At 37.4% G+C, this 16,072-nt stretch overlaps 1 non-coding gene across 1 annotated transcript; it reads left to right on the plus strand.

Moving 5' to 3' along the window:
• The first annotated feature begins 308 nt into the window (after positions 1 to 308).
• Positions 309 to 380, plus strand: TRNAG-UCC (transfer RNA glycine (anticodon UCC)). Its single transcript has one exon. It is a non-coding gene; the product is annotated as a tRNA-Gly (tRNA).
• Positions 381 to 16,072: the final 15,692 nt, after the last annotated feature.

Consider the following 16,072-nt stretch of genomic DNA (forward strand, 5'->3'; position numbering starts at 1 on the left):
AACCCCACACAGGAAGTCCTAGCCAGAGCAGTTAGGCAAGAAAAAATAAAGTCATCCAGGTCAGAAAGAAAAAAGTTAAAAATATCTCTGTCTTCAGATGACATGATTTCATATGTAGAAAAGCCTTAAGATTACACATGCACAGTATTAGAACTAGTAAAGGAATTCAGTAATTTTGCATTATACAAAATTAACACACACAAAAATTATGTTTTTATACAATAACAATAAGGAATGCAGAAAGGAAATTAAGAAAAAGGAAATCCCATTTATAGTAGCATCAAAAATAATAAAATATTTAGGGGAATTCCCTGGTGGTCCAGTGGTCAGGACTCTGTGCTTCCACTGCTGTGGCCCAGGTTCGATCCCTGGCCAGGGAACTAAGATCCCACAAGCCATGCAGTGTGGCCAAAAAAATAAAATATTTAGGAATGATCTTAACAAAGAAGGGGAAAGACTTGTACACCAAAAACTACAAAACATTGATAAAAGATATTAAAGACAGAAATAAATGGAAAGATTTTCATGTTCATGGATTGGAAGATTTAATACTGTTAATGTTGATATTACCCAAAGCTATCTACACATTTAATGCAATCCCTATCAAAATTCCAATGTCATTATTTATAGAAATGGAAAAAAATCCTAAAATTCATATGGAATGTCAAAGGACCCTGAGTAACCAATACAATCTTAAGAAATAAAAGCAAAACTGCAGACCTCAAATTTCCTGATTTCAAAACATATTACAAACCCATAGTAATCAGAACAGTGTGGGGGGGGCAGGGGGTGAAGGGGAAGCTGAGACGAAGCGAGAGAGTAGCACAGAGATATATATATATACTACCAACTGCAAAATAGATAGCCAGTGGGAATTTGCTGTATAACAAAAGGAGTTCAACTCGAGGATGGAAAGTGCCTTAGAGGACTGGGACAGGGAGGGTGGGGGGGACTCAAGGGAGGGAGGGAATATGGGGGTATCTGTGTAAAAACAGATGATTGAACTTGGTGTACCCCCAAAAAATAATAAAAAAAAAACAAAAAACAAAAAAACACAGTGTGGTACTAGCTTAAAGCAGACGTATAGACAAATGGAACAGAATAGAGAGCCCAGAAATAAATCCCCATGTATAAGGTCAAATTATCTTCTATAAGCGTGCCAAGTCTATATGATAGAGAATGGATAGTCTCTTCAACAAGTGATGTTGAGAAAACTGGATATCTACATGCAAAAGAATAAAGTTGAACCCTTATCTTACACCATAAACAAAAATAAACTCAAAATGAATTAAAGACCTAAACATAAGACCTGATGGTATAAAATTCATAGAAGAAAATAATAGGGGACAAACAGGTTAACAAAAGAAGAAAACTGAGAAAGGAGGTAACAAAATCAAAACTAAACAAATGGGACTATATCAAACTTTAAAAATCTGCACAGCAATGGAAGCGATAAACAGGGTGAAAATATAGCCTATAAAATGGGAGAAGATATTTGCAAACCCTATGTCTGATGAGGGATTAATATCTAGAATATATAAATAACTATAAACAACAATAAAAACCCCCAAATTATCTGATTAAAAATGGGCAAAGGACTTAAATATACATTTCTCCAAAGATACGCAAATGGACAACAGGTTTATGAAAAAATGTTCAACATCACTAATCACCAGGGAAACACAAATCCAAACCACAATGAGATATTTCTTTACACCCATTAGGATGGCTTTTATCAAAAATAAAACACCAACAAGATAACAAGGAGGATGTGGAGAAACTGGAACTCTTGTGCACCGTTGGCTGGAATGTAAAATGGTACAGCTGCTATGGAAAAACAGCATGGACATCACTCAAAAAAATGAAAAATAGAACTACTATATGATCCAGTAATCCTACTTTGGGGTATTTATCCAAAATATTTGAAATCAGGATCTCTAAGAGATATTTGTACACCCATGTTCATTGTGACATTATTCACAATATCCAAGAGGTGGAATGAACAGAAAAATTCATTGCTGGATCAGTGGATAAAGAAAATGTAATACATACATGCAGTGGAATATTATTCAGCCTTAAAAAGGGAAATCCTGTCACATGCTGCAACATGGATGAACCCTGAAGACATTATGCTAAGTGAATAAGCCTGTCACAGAATGACAAATACTGCATGATTCCAATTATATGAGATATCTAAGGTACTCAAAACTTAAAAACAAAAGTCAAACTTTAAAAAGCAAAAAAATATAATGGTGGTTGCCAGGGGCTGTGGGGAGGGGAAAAAGTTTCAACAGGTATAGTTTTGGTTTTGCAAAAGGAGAAAGTTCTAGAGATCTGTGGCACAACAGTGTACACATAGTTCATACAACTGTACTATACAGTTAAAAATGGTTAAGATGGTATATTTTATGTTATGTACTTTTTTACCACAGGAATATTTTAAAGTATGGAGAAGATAATATTTGACACTGTATCACATGATTGTGTGAGGATTAAATAAATGACCACATGCAAAGTACTTATGATGGTACCTGGTATTCTACAAATGGTAGGCATCTTTCTTATATGTATTGTCTCATTAAATGCATCTATTTGCCTTTAAGTACCCCAAACCCTCAGACCCAAGTAGTCTGAGCAGAAGTAAGTGTTGAGAAAGAGAAAATCAGCCCCTGACATCCAGAATCTAGCCTGGCATGTTCATCTATAACTTGGTGTTGAACAGAAACAATTTCACAGAGCATCAACAGCATACAAGACCATTCTGTGACTCTGATGGATCAAGACAAGACCAAGACTGCTTGTAATCAGATCTGAGCAGAGGCAGGAGCAAGAACATTGTCCAAACCACTAAACTGACTGAACATCTCACTATCCTGGTGAACGTGAGTAACTGCTGCTTAAAAAAAAAACAACACAAAACAACAACAAACACAATTACAGCCTTAACCTCGTTCTGTTTTTCCCATCTTCTGGATAAATATTATTATTATTATTCCAAGTCATAAAATTACTCCAGTTTCCTGACAGCATCCAATCCATAGCAGAGCCCACTTCCTTGAACCCTTCCCCAAATCACCTAATGCAATCTGAAAACGTGAGTGCTGTCTGTCCCCCTCTTACTGTGACACCACACAGATCCCAATGGTGTGTGATCACCTGATTGCAAAGAGTCAATAACTCTAATTTCTTTAACTATGGATGTGCTCCCAATGGTCTCTGCTAGAGGGAATTAACAGGGTAGACCCTGCCAGGTATAGCAGTCCAGATGTGTCTCTAATGACAGTGTATTTCATTGAAACCCACCTCCTCCTCCTCAAAGTCTTCCTGGATTTACCCAGTTGGAAACAGCCTCTCCCTGCCCTCCCATAGCACTGCTGCAGTGTACCCCATTATCACTCTAGTCTCATTCTCCCTCGAGTATATTCTGGGAGACACCAGAGCCTAATGGGTGTCAGAGTCCCAGTGCTCTGGGTTTGAATTCCAGAACTTCCCTTCATGTGCTATGTGACCTTGGGAAAGGCACAATATCTGTCAAACCTCAGTTGCTTCTGTTATTAAGTGAAGAAAATGATAGTGCCTGACTTGTTTGTGTTGTGAGGATTAATGAGATAATGTAGAGAAAGCATTTCATCTAGAGCCTGCACACAGCAAACATGAAATGCATTGAAGCTGCCATTATTATCTTTACTTACACAAAATTCTTCATCCCTGAAGATTTTAGACCTCATGGGGAAAAAACAAGTTAAGGGGACTGAGGTCATGAATCACATTCAGAGCGTCTCCAGGTTGATCTAAGGCTGTAGACACTGCCACCAATGGGTCCCTCCCCTTATTAGATAACTTCTATTTGCCCTAATCTTCACAGTGGTACAGATGTTGCCCATGCCTCCATAATATAGAGCCTTGACTGGCTCAGCCTCTTTTAACCCTTCCTTAAGTTTTTTCTTTCTCCCAAGCTTCATTGTGAGACTCTCAATTCTTTTGTCTTTCTCTTTACTTCCCTTTTCTTTTCCCTTCCACTGGTTTCCTGTTTTCTTTTCTTTCTTTCTTTCTTTCTTTCTTTCTTTCTTTCTTTCTTTCTTTCTTTCTTTCTTTCTTTCTTTCTTTCTTTTAGCTCTTTATTGGAATATAATTGCTTTACACTGTTGTGCCAGTTTCTGCTGTACAACAAAGTGAATCAGCTGTATTTATACATATATCCCCATATCCCTCCCCTCCTGAGACTCCTTCCCACTCTCCCTATCCCAGTCCTCTAAGTCATCACCCAACATCGTGTTATGCAGCAGCTTCCCACTAGCTATCTATTTTACATTCGGTAGTGTATATATGTCAGTGCTACTCTCTCACTTCATCCCAGCTTCCCTTTTCCTCCCCCCCTCACCGTGTCCTCAAGTCTCTTCTCTACATCTGGATCTTTATCCTTGCCCTGTCTCTGGGTTCATCAGAGGAATTAAATTGAGTTATTTGTAGTGAAGTGGATGGACCTAGAGTCTTCATACAGAGCGAAGTAAGCCAGAAAGAGAAAAACAAACACCGTATGCTAACTCATATATATGGAATCTTTTTCTTTTCAAGTTATCATCAATGAGAATGACCCTTGATTCAGATACACTGGAGCTAAAACAAACACTGATGCTAAAAAGCCACAAGTGAATTTGCATTACCTAGAATGGTGTATGAAGCATCAGATTTGGGAGAGAGAGCTATGTACAAAGCTGGGTGAACTAAGTCCTCAAATGTGGTTCAAGCATAGTACAATGGGAGCTCAAAGGAAGGAGTGTGAGGTGCAGAAATTCATGGAGGCTACATAGAGAAGGCAGCCATTGGACAAGCTCATGGATGAACAGAAGAGGCCAGAAAGAGGGGACAGTGAGGCTTTCAGAAGGCTCTTGCAATAGTCAGGTCAAAAAGTATTGAGAGACTTAGGGAAGTGAGTACAGGTAGCAATGGAAAGGAGGTGATAGGTAAGAGAAGCTTGAGCTACAGAATCCACAGGGCATATTAAGTATCATGCTGGAGGGGCTTGAGCCAGGATTGAGCTCTGGGATCCAATGTTACAAGATCTATACCTCTCATAAGCTGGGCGCCCTTGGGCATGTCACGTCCCCTCTGGTGCCTCAGTTTTCTTATCTGCAAAATGGGGACAATAGGTATCTGCTTCATAGGATTGCTGTGAAAGTTAGATTTGATGAAACACCATTCTGTTTTATTATCTTTTGATGTGATAATTTTGTAAAAAGTGTATCGATATTATTACCAGGACAACAAAGTTAGTGGCAGTCAGTGATTGCAACAGTTGCATATCTTGGACTGCTTGAAACTACATCTTCCATCTTCACAGGATCACTCTGGAAAGTTCTCACTCGGTGGTGGGGGGCATTCATTCCTGTCTCTGTGGGAGACCTTCCTGGAGCATCTTCACTCCAGGGCTGTGGAGGATGTTAAAGGTCTTGGGACGGCAGTCTAGCATCTGGCCATACCCAGAGTGATGCCCAATGGTTAAGGAGGGCTTCAACCTGCAAACAACTCTGTCTGTGGAAAGGAACAGAGGGGTCATTTCTGCCAGTGATGTCTTATGAGAGGGCTCCGTAACTAACCCACCTCCTCAAATTCTCAAACTCTGAAAGGGAAACATTTACACATGATACTTTAAAGCATACCTTTATAGCTATTTAATAATAACAAAGCATGTGCCTGCCCTATTTTGAGTTCCTTTTGCTACCTGACTAATTGGGACTTGAGGAAAGCATCGGGGAGCACACCTGTTTCATCTGTTGTGGTGATCTCTGCTCCCCAGAGAATGTGTTCGCTGTGTGAAGAGGAGAAATGTGGAAATTGACATGAGCGACTGCTTATCGTTTCCTTTCCCCAAATCAGGTCTAGCCCATCAACCTAGGGAAGGATATGCTGAAAGTCATTAGTGTTGGTTTTTTAAAAGGGACTAGCAAATAGGTTGCTTTAAATTGTTATGACCTGGGGCTTCGAATGCCTTCAAAATATTGTGAAATATGCATGCAAAATAATAATAATTAATAACTAGAACCCACCACGGCTTTATGCAGTGGAACATTACCTGTAACTTAGAAGCCCCCTGTATTCCCTGTCCCTCCATCCCCACCCCAGGGATAACCTTTCTCTTAAATTTTGTACCTATCATTCCTTTGCTTTGTGTGCTTATACATACATCTCTAACCAGTGCCTTTTTTAAATTTTAGATTTATTTTTATTGAGGTAACGTTAGTTTATAGCATTATACAAGTTTCGTGTGTACAGCACTGTATTTCTACTTCTATATACCTCACAGTGTGCTCATCAGTCAAAATTTAGTTTCCATCCATGGCCCTACAGTTGATCCCCTTTAGCCATTTCACCTTCCCCCCACCTCTTCCCCTCTGGTAACCACGTCTCTGTTCTCTGTATCTATGTATGTACATGTTTGTTTTCATTTGGTTTATTCATTTATTTTGGTTTTTGTTTGTTTTTTATATTTCAGATATGAGTGAGATCATACGATATTTGTCTTTCTCCATCTGACTTATTTCACTCAGCATAACACCTTCTTTCAAAATCCATCCATTTTGTCACAAATCCTGCCCAGTGTGTTGTTTAGTTTTTCCTGTTTTGGAATGTTTGAAACTTTCCTGCTTTTGAACGTTTCATTTAATGAAATCCTACTCTAGGGAATTTTCTGTTACTTGCTTCTTTTACTCACTTTGTCATTTTTTGAGATTTTCCATGTCAATGCATCTAACTGTAGTTTGTTCTTAGTCTATGTGACTGCGCCCTTCTCCAGAGTTCTGCTGTACACAGCCTATGAATCAATATACGGCAGCTCAGGCTGGAATGTAGCCATTGTATGAATAAACCACAATTTATTTACCCATTCTACCACTGACCAATAATTGGACAGTTATCCAGTTTGGGGCTATTTGGTACAATGCTGTTGTGGACATTTTTGTACATGGATCGTAGTACGAGTTTTTCTAGGGCACATCATTGAAAGTAAAATTGTGGGATCATAGAATATGCCATGTTGAACTTTACCAGCTAACCTCAAGGTATTTTCCAGAGTGGTTGTGTCAGCTTAGGTCCACCAAGAAGCAGAATTACCAAGATGGAACTACATGTGCGAAGAATCTACTGAGGGAATGCCCATGAAGGGGAAAGGGGAAAGAGCAGAGAGATGTAAGCAGAGAGAGTCTTCAGACCTCAGTGTTGGTCTGGACTCTGTGAAAGGAGAGAAAGAAGGAAGCAGCATTGACTAGGAAGAGTCTCAGACAGGCTGATGAGGTGTTCCTGTAACAAACTCCACTGTTAGAGGAGTCCTGCATCCCGCAGGAATGGTCTACTGCTAGTACCCCTGCAGCGCTCAGTCATCGGCTGGGAGCAATCCAGGGGAAGTGTGGCTTTGGGACAAACGTGGTGGTAGATCCAAAAGGTTGGCAGCTGGGGCTGTTAGTCAGCCATGCTCTCCTGAAGGGAAGTTGAGTGGCACACTTCTATGGCTGCCATAGTCATTTGTTGTACCAATTTACACTCCCACCAGCAGATGAGAATTCCTGTTTCTCTACATCCTTGTTGACAGTATTGTCAGACTTTCTAATATTTACCAGTGATTTGTGTGTAAAACAATATGTCCTTGTGCTTTCAATTTGCATTTCTCTGCTTACTAATGAGAATAAGCATCTCTCCATAAGTGTATGTTACATTGATATTTCATCTTCTGGGAACTGCTTATTCAGTTCTTTTGCCCATTTCTAACCTATTGGGTTATGTGTGTTTTTTCTGATCAATTTGTAAGAGGCTTTTATATATTTCAGATATGAATTACTTGTAGGTAATAGGTGTTACAAATATTTGTGGCTTGTTTTTCTACCATCTTTATTGTATTTTTTGATGAACCAAAAACCTTAATTTCCATGTATTTATTAGTTTCTTTATAATTTGTACTTTTTGTAACTTGTTTTAAAATTTCCCTACTCTGAGGTTATAAAGGTATCTACCAATATTGTTTTCTAAAAGTTTACAGTTTTACAGTTTACATTCAAGTCTTTATTCACTCCACTTGGAATTAATATTTTAGTATGCTGAGATAGGGATCCAATTTTACATTTTTCTTTATTTGAATAACCAATTGTCTCTATTATTTATTTAATGCTATTTCTTTTTTTAATAAATTTATTTATTTATTTATTTATTTATTTATTTACTGACTGTGTTGGGTCTTCGTTGCTGCGCACAGGCTTTCTCTAGTTGCAGTGAGTGGGGGCTACTCTTTGTTGTGGTGCGCAAGCTTCTCATTGCGGCAGGTTCTCTTGTTGCACAGCACAGGCTCTAGGTGCGTGGGCTTCAGTAGTTGTGGCACACGGGCTCAATAGTTGTGGCTTGCGGGCCCTAGAGCACAGGCTTAGTAGTTGTGGCACACGGGCTCAGTTGCTTCATGGTATGTGGGACCTTCCTGGCCCAGAGATCGAACCCATGTCCCCTGCATTGGCAGGTGTATTTTTAACCACTGCACCACCAGGGAAGCCCCTAATGCTATTTCTTTTTAAAAATTTTTTATTGGAGTATAGTTGATTTACAATGTTATGTTAGTTTCAGGTGTACAGTAAAGTGAATCAGTTATACATATACATTTACATATATCCACTCTTTTTTAGATTCTTTTCCCATATAGGTCGTTACAGAGTACTGAGTAGAGTTCCTTGTGCTATACAGTAGGTCCTTATTAGTTATCTATTTTATACATCGTAGTGTGTATATGTCAATCCCAATCTCCTAGTTTATCCTTCCCCCTTTTCCCCCCTGCTATTTCTTCCAATGGTCTGCAATGCCAATTCTGTCATATATCATTTCAACATATGTGTGGGTTGGTTTCTAGGATATCTACTTTGTTCCACTAGCATATTTGCTTATCCTGGTGCCCATCTTACACTATCTTATATAGTGTAGCTTAAAATTAGGTCTTGATATCAAGTAGAGTAAGTCTCCCTACCTTGTTCTTTTAGGAGTGTATTGACTATTTTAAGATATTTGCTCTTTTCATATAAAATTTAGAATCAGTTTAACTTCCCTTGGGAAAAAATAGGAATTTTTATTGGAATCACTTTGAATCTGTACACATTTAGTCAAAACTGCATTAAGTTCTTTGCAAATCTCTTTAATGTCTGGTTTAATAACAGATAGTTGGTTTGTCATAACCACTTTTGTATTCAAGCTGTTGCATTATATTGTTTTGACTGAAGTATATAAAGGAAATCTGGCCTCATAGATACATAGTTGGAAAGCTGAGGTATATTCTAATAGCCTTTTTATATAGTTGTGGATATTCTCTTATATTTCACCAAACTCAACAAGTGGTATTTTCTTGTAAAATGTGTATTCTGAAACCATATTAATGAATCTTTCACACTCCATTGTATTAAAACCCATGGATCTCACCAAGCGTGCACAAGGGTTCCCTTTTCTCCACTTCCTTGCTTATGCTTGTTATTTGTTGTCTTTTTGATGATAGCCATTTTGACAGGTGTGAGGTGATATTTCATTGTGGTTTTGATTTGAATTTCCCTGATGACTAGTGAGGTTGAGCATCTTTTCATGTGCTTGTTGGCCATTTGTATGTCTTCTTTGGAAAAATGTCTATTCAGGTCCTCTGCCCATTTTTTAATTGGATTATTGTTTGGTTGACATTGAGTTGTATGAGTTCTTTATGTATTTTGAATATTAAGCACTTATCAGGCATATCAGTTGCAAATATCTTCTCCCATTCAGTAGGCTGACTTTTTGTTTTGTTGATGGTTCCCTTCACTGTGAACTGTTGATTGGAATGTAAATTGGTACAGCCACTATGGAAACATATGGAATTTCCTCAAAAAATTGAAAATAGAACCATATGACCCAGCAATTTCACTTCTGGGTATTTACCTGAAGAAAATGAAAACACTAAAAAAGATATACACACCCCTATGTTCGTTGCAGTGCTATTTTTAATAGCCCAGATATGGGAGCAACTTAAGTAACCATCAGTGGATGAATGGGTAAAGAAAATGTGGTATCTATGACATGAAATACATGTGGAGTAGGTACATGGAATACCATAGAATATTACTCAGACATATAAAGGAATTAAATCTTGTCATTTGCAACAACATGGATCGACCTCGAGGGTATTATGCCAAGTGAAAGACGTCAGATAGAGAAAGACAAATGCCATATTTTACTTATATGTGGAATCTAAACAAACATAACAAAATAGAAACAGACATAGATACAGAGGACAAACTGGGGGTTGCTGGAGGGGCAGGGGCAGGGGGATGGGCAAAATTAGGAAAGGACATTAAGAGGTACAAACTTCCAGTTATAAAATAATCACAGTGATGTAAAGTACAGTACAGGGAATATAGTTGATAATATTGTACTAATTCTGTGTGGTGACAGATGGTAACTAGACTACGTGGTGATCATTTTGTAATGTATAAAAATATCAAATCACTGTGTTGTACACCTGAAACTAATATAATATTGTAAGTCAATTATACTTCAATTAAAAAATAAATTAAAATACATTGATCTTGGGTATGCTTTGACTGGATCTTTTACTTATGCCTAAGTTTGTAACATTATATACATTAGGGATATTTTTCTAAAATACTGGTTCACTGGATTATGCAGATCTTCCAAATGTTGATGCATTTCATTATATAATATCAGAAATTCACATTCATTAATATCACCGCCCAACTCATTAGAAAAATCCATAAGCGCTTGGAAGCTGTTAAATTCAAGGCGGCAGATTCAAATTTTCTAAAATTCTAATTTCCATTTTAAAGTTGGAGTTTTATCAGGGGCAAAAAATACTGTCAGTTGTTTTTCTTGAAGTGATAGGCTTTACTTTGTTCATTTTCGAGGAAATGTCTCCTAAATATCCAAATTTGAATAACCACAGTTTATCTCTGATTCGTTCTTTCAAGTAAAATTGTTATCCCATAAGAAAAGCAGTTAGTTCAGTTCACAACTCAATGGACTTTGGTATGCTGAAAAAGTGCCTACAAAATTTTTTTTAAATTATGCAACACAATTTTTTAAAAATTGCAATATAGTTGATTTACCATACTATATTAATAAACTTATTTACAAAACAGAAGAAACCCTTTTATGTGTACTTCTCATTTCATCACACAAAATATTTTAGAAAGGCAAAGATCAAAATTTAATATAATTAATTGTTAAATGATTCATCAAGGACATTCTTATGTGAAATTGGCTTTTTAAATTTTACTGCAAGTACATGGCAGTGAAGAATGCAATGGCCACTAGTACAATTTTGTGCCACTGTCTTCATTCACTACAATCACACTAAATAAATTGCTATAGAAAGTGATATTTCAAAATTCCAATTTCAGACAAAGATATCTTCATGAATATAGTAAACACAACAGTTTTTAGTCAGAAAATATGATATGGAACAAAGTTGAACTGTGCATTAAGTTTAAATGAACCCCAGACGTCTTACTTGGTTTACATATATCAAGTCCAAGGGATGAACAGGTAGCTTCTTCTACTACCCTTCATTCTGTCGTGCCCGTGAGCTATTCCACATATTTCAACACCGTCCAGTATTTTGCCTTTATTTTCTTCTAAAGGTGTAGCATCAGTACAAGATGACCTTGACACCTCCCCTGACTCAAATATTGAAAAATAGATCAATAAAATGATGTACAAAGGAAAAAAATGAGTATAATAAGGCTTTAGCACTTTATGTTCAAGCTACATTTATTTTCACATTGTTGTTTATTACTTATATATACTTGTTTTTATTGTTGAATTATTCAATTTCATTGTTCAATATAGGTGATAATTGTTTGGGTATCTTGGGTTGAGATGAATGCATAATAATTCTTCCCATTAAAATTAATGGAAAATATTTTCATGTAACAGCTTTTTACTTAGCAGTAGGGTTTTCAGGAACAAATTAAAGTCGTTAAGGGATACATGTGTGTTATCCAGTATTTTAGTTATATTCATCAGGAATGTTGTCCAGAATATCTTATGTACAGTACTGCTGGAAACTGAAGTTCCCTGATTCTTTTTTTTTTAAAGTAGTCAGCAGATACAATATTGAGTATATCAATATTGAGTATTCTTATTTCTCACCATAAAATCTCATTCTCATTTAATAATCAATTCATATTGACATGTACATGATTCTTTCTTTTTTTAATTGGGGTATAGTTGCTTTATAATGTTGTGCGAGCTCCTGCTGCACAGCGAAGTGAACCAGCCACATGTATACATATCCCCGCCCTTTTGGATTTCTTTCCCATTTAGGTCACCACAGAGCACTAAGTAGAGTTCTCTGTGCTATACAGCAGGTTCTCATTAGTTATCTATTTTATACATATTAGTGTGTGTATGGCAATCCCAATCTCCCAATTCATCCCACCCGCCTTCCCCCCACCCCCAGTGTCCACACGTTTGTTCTCTACATCTATGTCTCTATTTCTCCCTTGCAAATAGGTTCATCTGTACCATTTTTCTAGATTCCACATATGTGTGTTATTACATTTGTTTTTCTCTTTCTGGCTTACTTCACTCTGTGTGACAGCCTCTAGGTCCATCCATGTCTCTACAAATGACCCAATTTCATTCCTTTTTATGGCTGAGTAATATTCCATTGTATAAATGTACCACATCTCTACTGATTTATATCCCTATACTTTCCAAAAAGGTTTGTGGCAGCTTACAATGAGATAATCTATTCAAAGGTCATAGAACATTATCTGCAAATTATTAAGAAGCAAATACATGTTTGTTGTTATTATAGTTATAAAAATACATGTTGAAATCATTAGGATAAAACTGGAAAGTCAAATATACGCAAAGGAGAAGGGAAAATAGGCTAACATTGAGGGCTCTGAGTTACAGCAATTGGACATTAAACTACCAAGTTTCCAGGCAACCTGAGAAAACTTGCTTTAGAGTTATTTTCTGACAGAAGGAAGCCTATCAGTTCTTCAAGGAAATCAAACTTTCTTTTTTATAAAGAAAATTATGGTGTGGTTTTTACACTGAGGACACTGAAAAACATAACAAACAATATCTTACATGATAGTTTTGTAGTAAGAGCAGCAGCTAATCAATCCATCTATCTTTCTAGCCATTCATTTAAGAAATATTTTGGCATTTTGTTTGTGTAGTAATCTTGGTAAAGGCCAAGGACAAAACAATAAAGCATGACAATGAAAGTGTTTCTACAACAAGATAAATGAGACCAAGCATAGAGCTTTCCAGAAATCGACATTAATAAAGGTAGGAGTTTACAATACTTAGAGGTATAGAGGTGTATATGAAGAGCATGTTTCATTTGTTTCCTTGTTTAACTTTCATACTTTCTTTGCTAGAATTTTACTAGATACAGTTCAAGATTGTGGCTCTGTAATATCTTCCATATTCTGTTTAGTCGATTAAGGTAAGAATGATACAATTTAGCTTATAGACAAATTGGTAATGCTATTAAAGCTGACTTTACAGGCCAGTATTTTTACTCAGATAAAAGCTCACCTTTTAGGGTGAGGGAGAGATAAATTAGGAGTTTGGGATTAGCAGATGCAAACAGGTGTATATAGAATGGGTAAACAACAAGGTTCTACTATATAGCACAGGGAATTCTATTCAATATCCTGTGATAAACCATAATGGAAAAGAATTATGAAAAAGAATATATATATAGTTTATATAGTTATAATAATATATATAGTATATATAGTTTATATAGTTATAATAATATATATAGTATATATAGTTTATACAGCTTCTGTACACCAGAAACTCACACAGCATTGTAAATCAACTATACTTCAATAGTAACAAAAAGAAGTTCACCTTTTAGACAGAATTTCACTCACAATGTTGCTCACGCTATGGGATAAGTACTGTAACCCCCTGCATTTTACAGATTGGAAGATTAAGGCACAGGTATATTCAATAACTTACCTAAGGTAACACAGCTAGTAAGTAGCAAAGCCAAAAATTGAAGTCAGGCATGGCTTTGGAGTCCATGCTTTAACTATGATGCCTTCTGGACAGCTGCTTCATCTAGTTCCACAACCTAAGCCACAGCAGAAATTATATTGGCCTAGAAGAGTTTCAAAGTGCTGTCAGCCATACAAAACTCTCATTCACGTTCCTTGAATAAGTTCTGGGGATCTAATGTGCAGCATGGTGACTATAGTTCACAATATTGTATTGTGTACCTGAGAGTGGCTCTTAAACGTTCTCACCAAAAACAAAACAAAACAAAATGTAACAAACCAAAAACATGGTTTGTTATTTGAGGTGATGGAGGGGTTAACTAACCTTATTGTGGTATCATTTTGCAATATACACATGTATCAAATCATCACGTTGTACACCTTACATCTGCACATTATATGTCAATTATATTTTGATAAAGCTGGGGAGAAAGTAGAATGGGACCAACTTATGGAGAGTAATGATTAGAGTTTGAATTGTTTTCTCAAAGTTGCTCAGAACAATGGTAAAATTTTAATAGAGAAATGGCATAAGAAGAACTGGCCTTCTTTCCCTGGGGTTGAAGATATTTTCATCCAGGGCTCTTGGAAGATTTTCCAGATCCCCTTGGTTTTTCAACTATTTGTTTTCATTGCTGATGCCTCCATGCAAGCTCTGTGAGGGCAGGGATTGTGCCAACTTCATGGCTGCAGCACCTTGAACCTGCCAACCCACACCCCAGGGCCTAACCCCATGGGGGCTGCCAGTGGATGTTTACTGCACGCAATGGGAACTGACTTTTAACAGTTTCTTTGGTGCCTCTGACATAGGTCAATGCCTTTCCCTAGGCCCATACATTCAGGAAGAAGGCAGAGCCTCCTAGAGTTATGAGTTACTTCCTAACTAAGGAAACTGAAGAAAGGCTCACAAAATTGCCTATAAAGCAGAGCCTCATGAGTTGCAATTATAATAAAGAGCAATGACTCAGCAGACCACAGCCCACACCCACAGGCATAGAGGCCCTCTGGCAGGGCTCCTCAGGGGGCAGGCCTGGCTCTGGGACCCACAGGGAAGATCCAAGTCTGCCTTAGGCTATTCTTTTGGTAGATTCTGGCTTGAACCCACTCCGTGTGACACCCCTGGTTCTGTTTTATACACAACATCAGGGTACAGAACACAGAGCAGACAAGCTCTAGTCTTTCAAGTGTGCCTGTTTCAGAATGCAATGACAACTAGCCCAGGACAATGTTTACCCTTTCTCACCCTGATTCTCAAAGTGTGCATGTGATTTATTGTTGACTGTACTCCTGTTGGAGTCTATCCTTTTTCTGGCCAACATATTTGAAATCTGCATTGAGTCTCTGCCCTGGTTCTGGTTCCCTGCAAACACTCTCTGGGATGAATGAAACATTGGTGGACTCTAAGCCATGGACTTTTTGCTCCATGGTGCCAGGGTGATATTTAACAGATTAGGAGGTCAAATCCATTTATCAGCTGATGTGTAATGAGTTTGGCAGACACTTGTACTACTAAGCATAAGAAAACTCTATGTGTGATGATGTAGTCAGGGGAGATATGAGTGTTCCAAAAAAGTGAGCTTTGTGCTTACACAAACTAAGGATTTTCAGACAGATTTTAGTCCTTTCGTGTTTGCTATTAGAGATGTATTGACAATAATTTTTTTTAATGCATAGCAGAAGGACTACACCATGAGACCTGCTCTTTGATATGTTTTCAAGAATCGGAAGGCTAGGGTTGCGACATTGTGGGAGCTTCCTCCCAAGTGCCCGCATGTTCCTCTGGTAGGGGATTCAGAGCCTCTCTGGGAGCAGACTGGGGATTGGGCTTGAGTGTCAGCAGTTTCCACCTTTGTGGAAGGAATTCAAAAGGAAGAAACTCCCAGTTACTGAACTCTTATCACATGTATTATTCACTTTAAGCCATACATTACCACTGCAAGGTAGATATTATTTTTCTTGTTTATTTACTGCGTTTAAAACAAATGATAATCCATCACAACAACAGGCTAAATTTATTGGGTTTTTTTTTTTTTTGGTTTTAG

The sequence above is a fragment of the Hippopotamus amphibius genome, chromosome X (genome assembly GCF_030028045.1).
Source record: "Hippopotamus amphibius kiboko isolate mHipAmp2 chromosome X, mHipAmp2.hap2, whole genome shotgun sequence".
In the NCBI taxonomy this organism is placed as follows: domain Eukaryota; kingdom Metazoa; phylum Chordata; class Mammalia; order Artiodactyla; family Hippopotamidae; genus Hippopotamus; species Hippopotamus amphibius.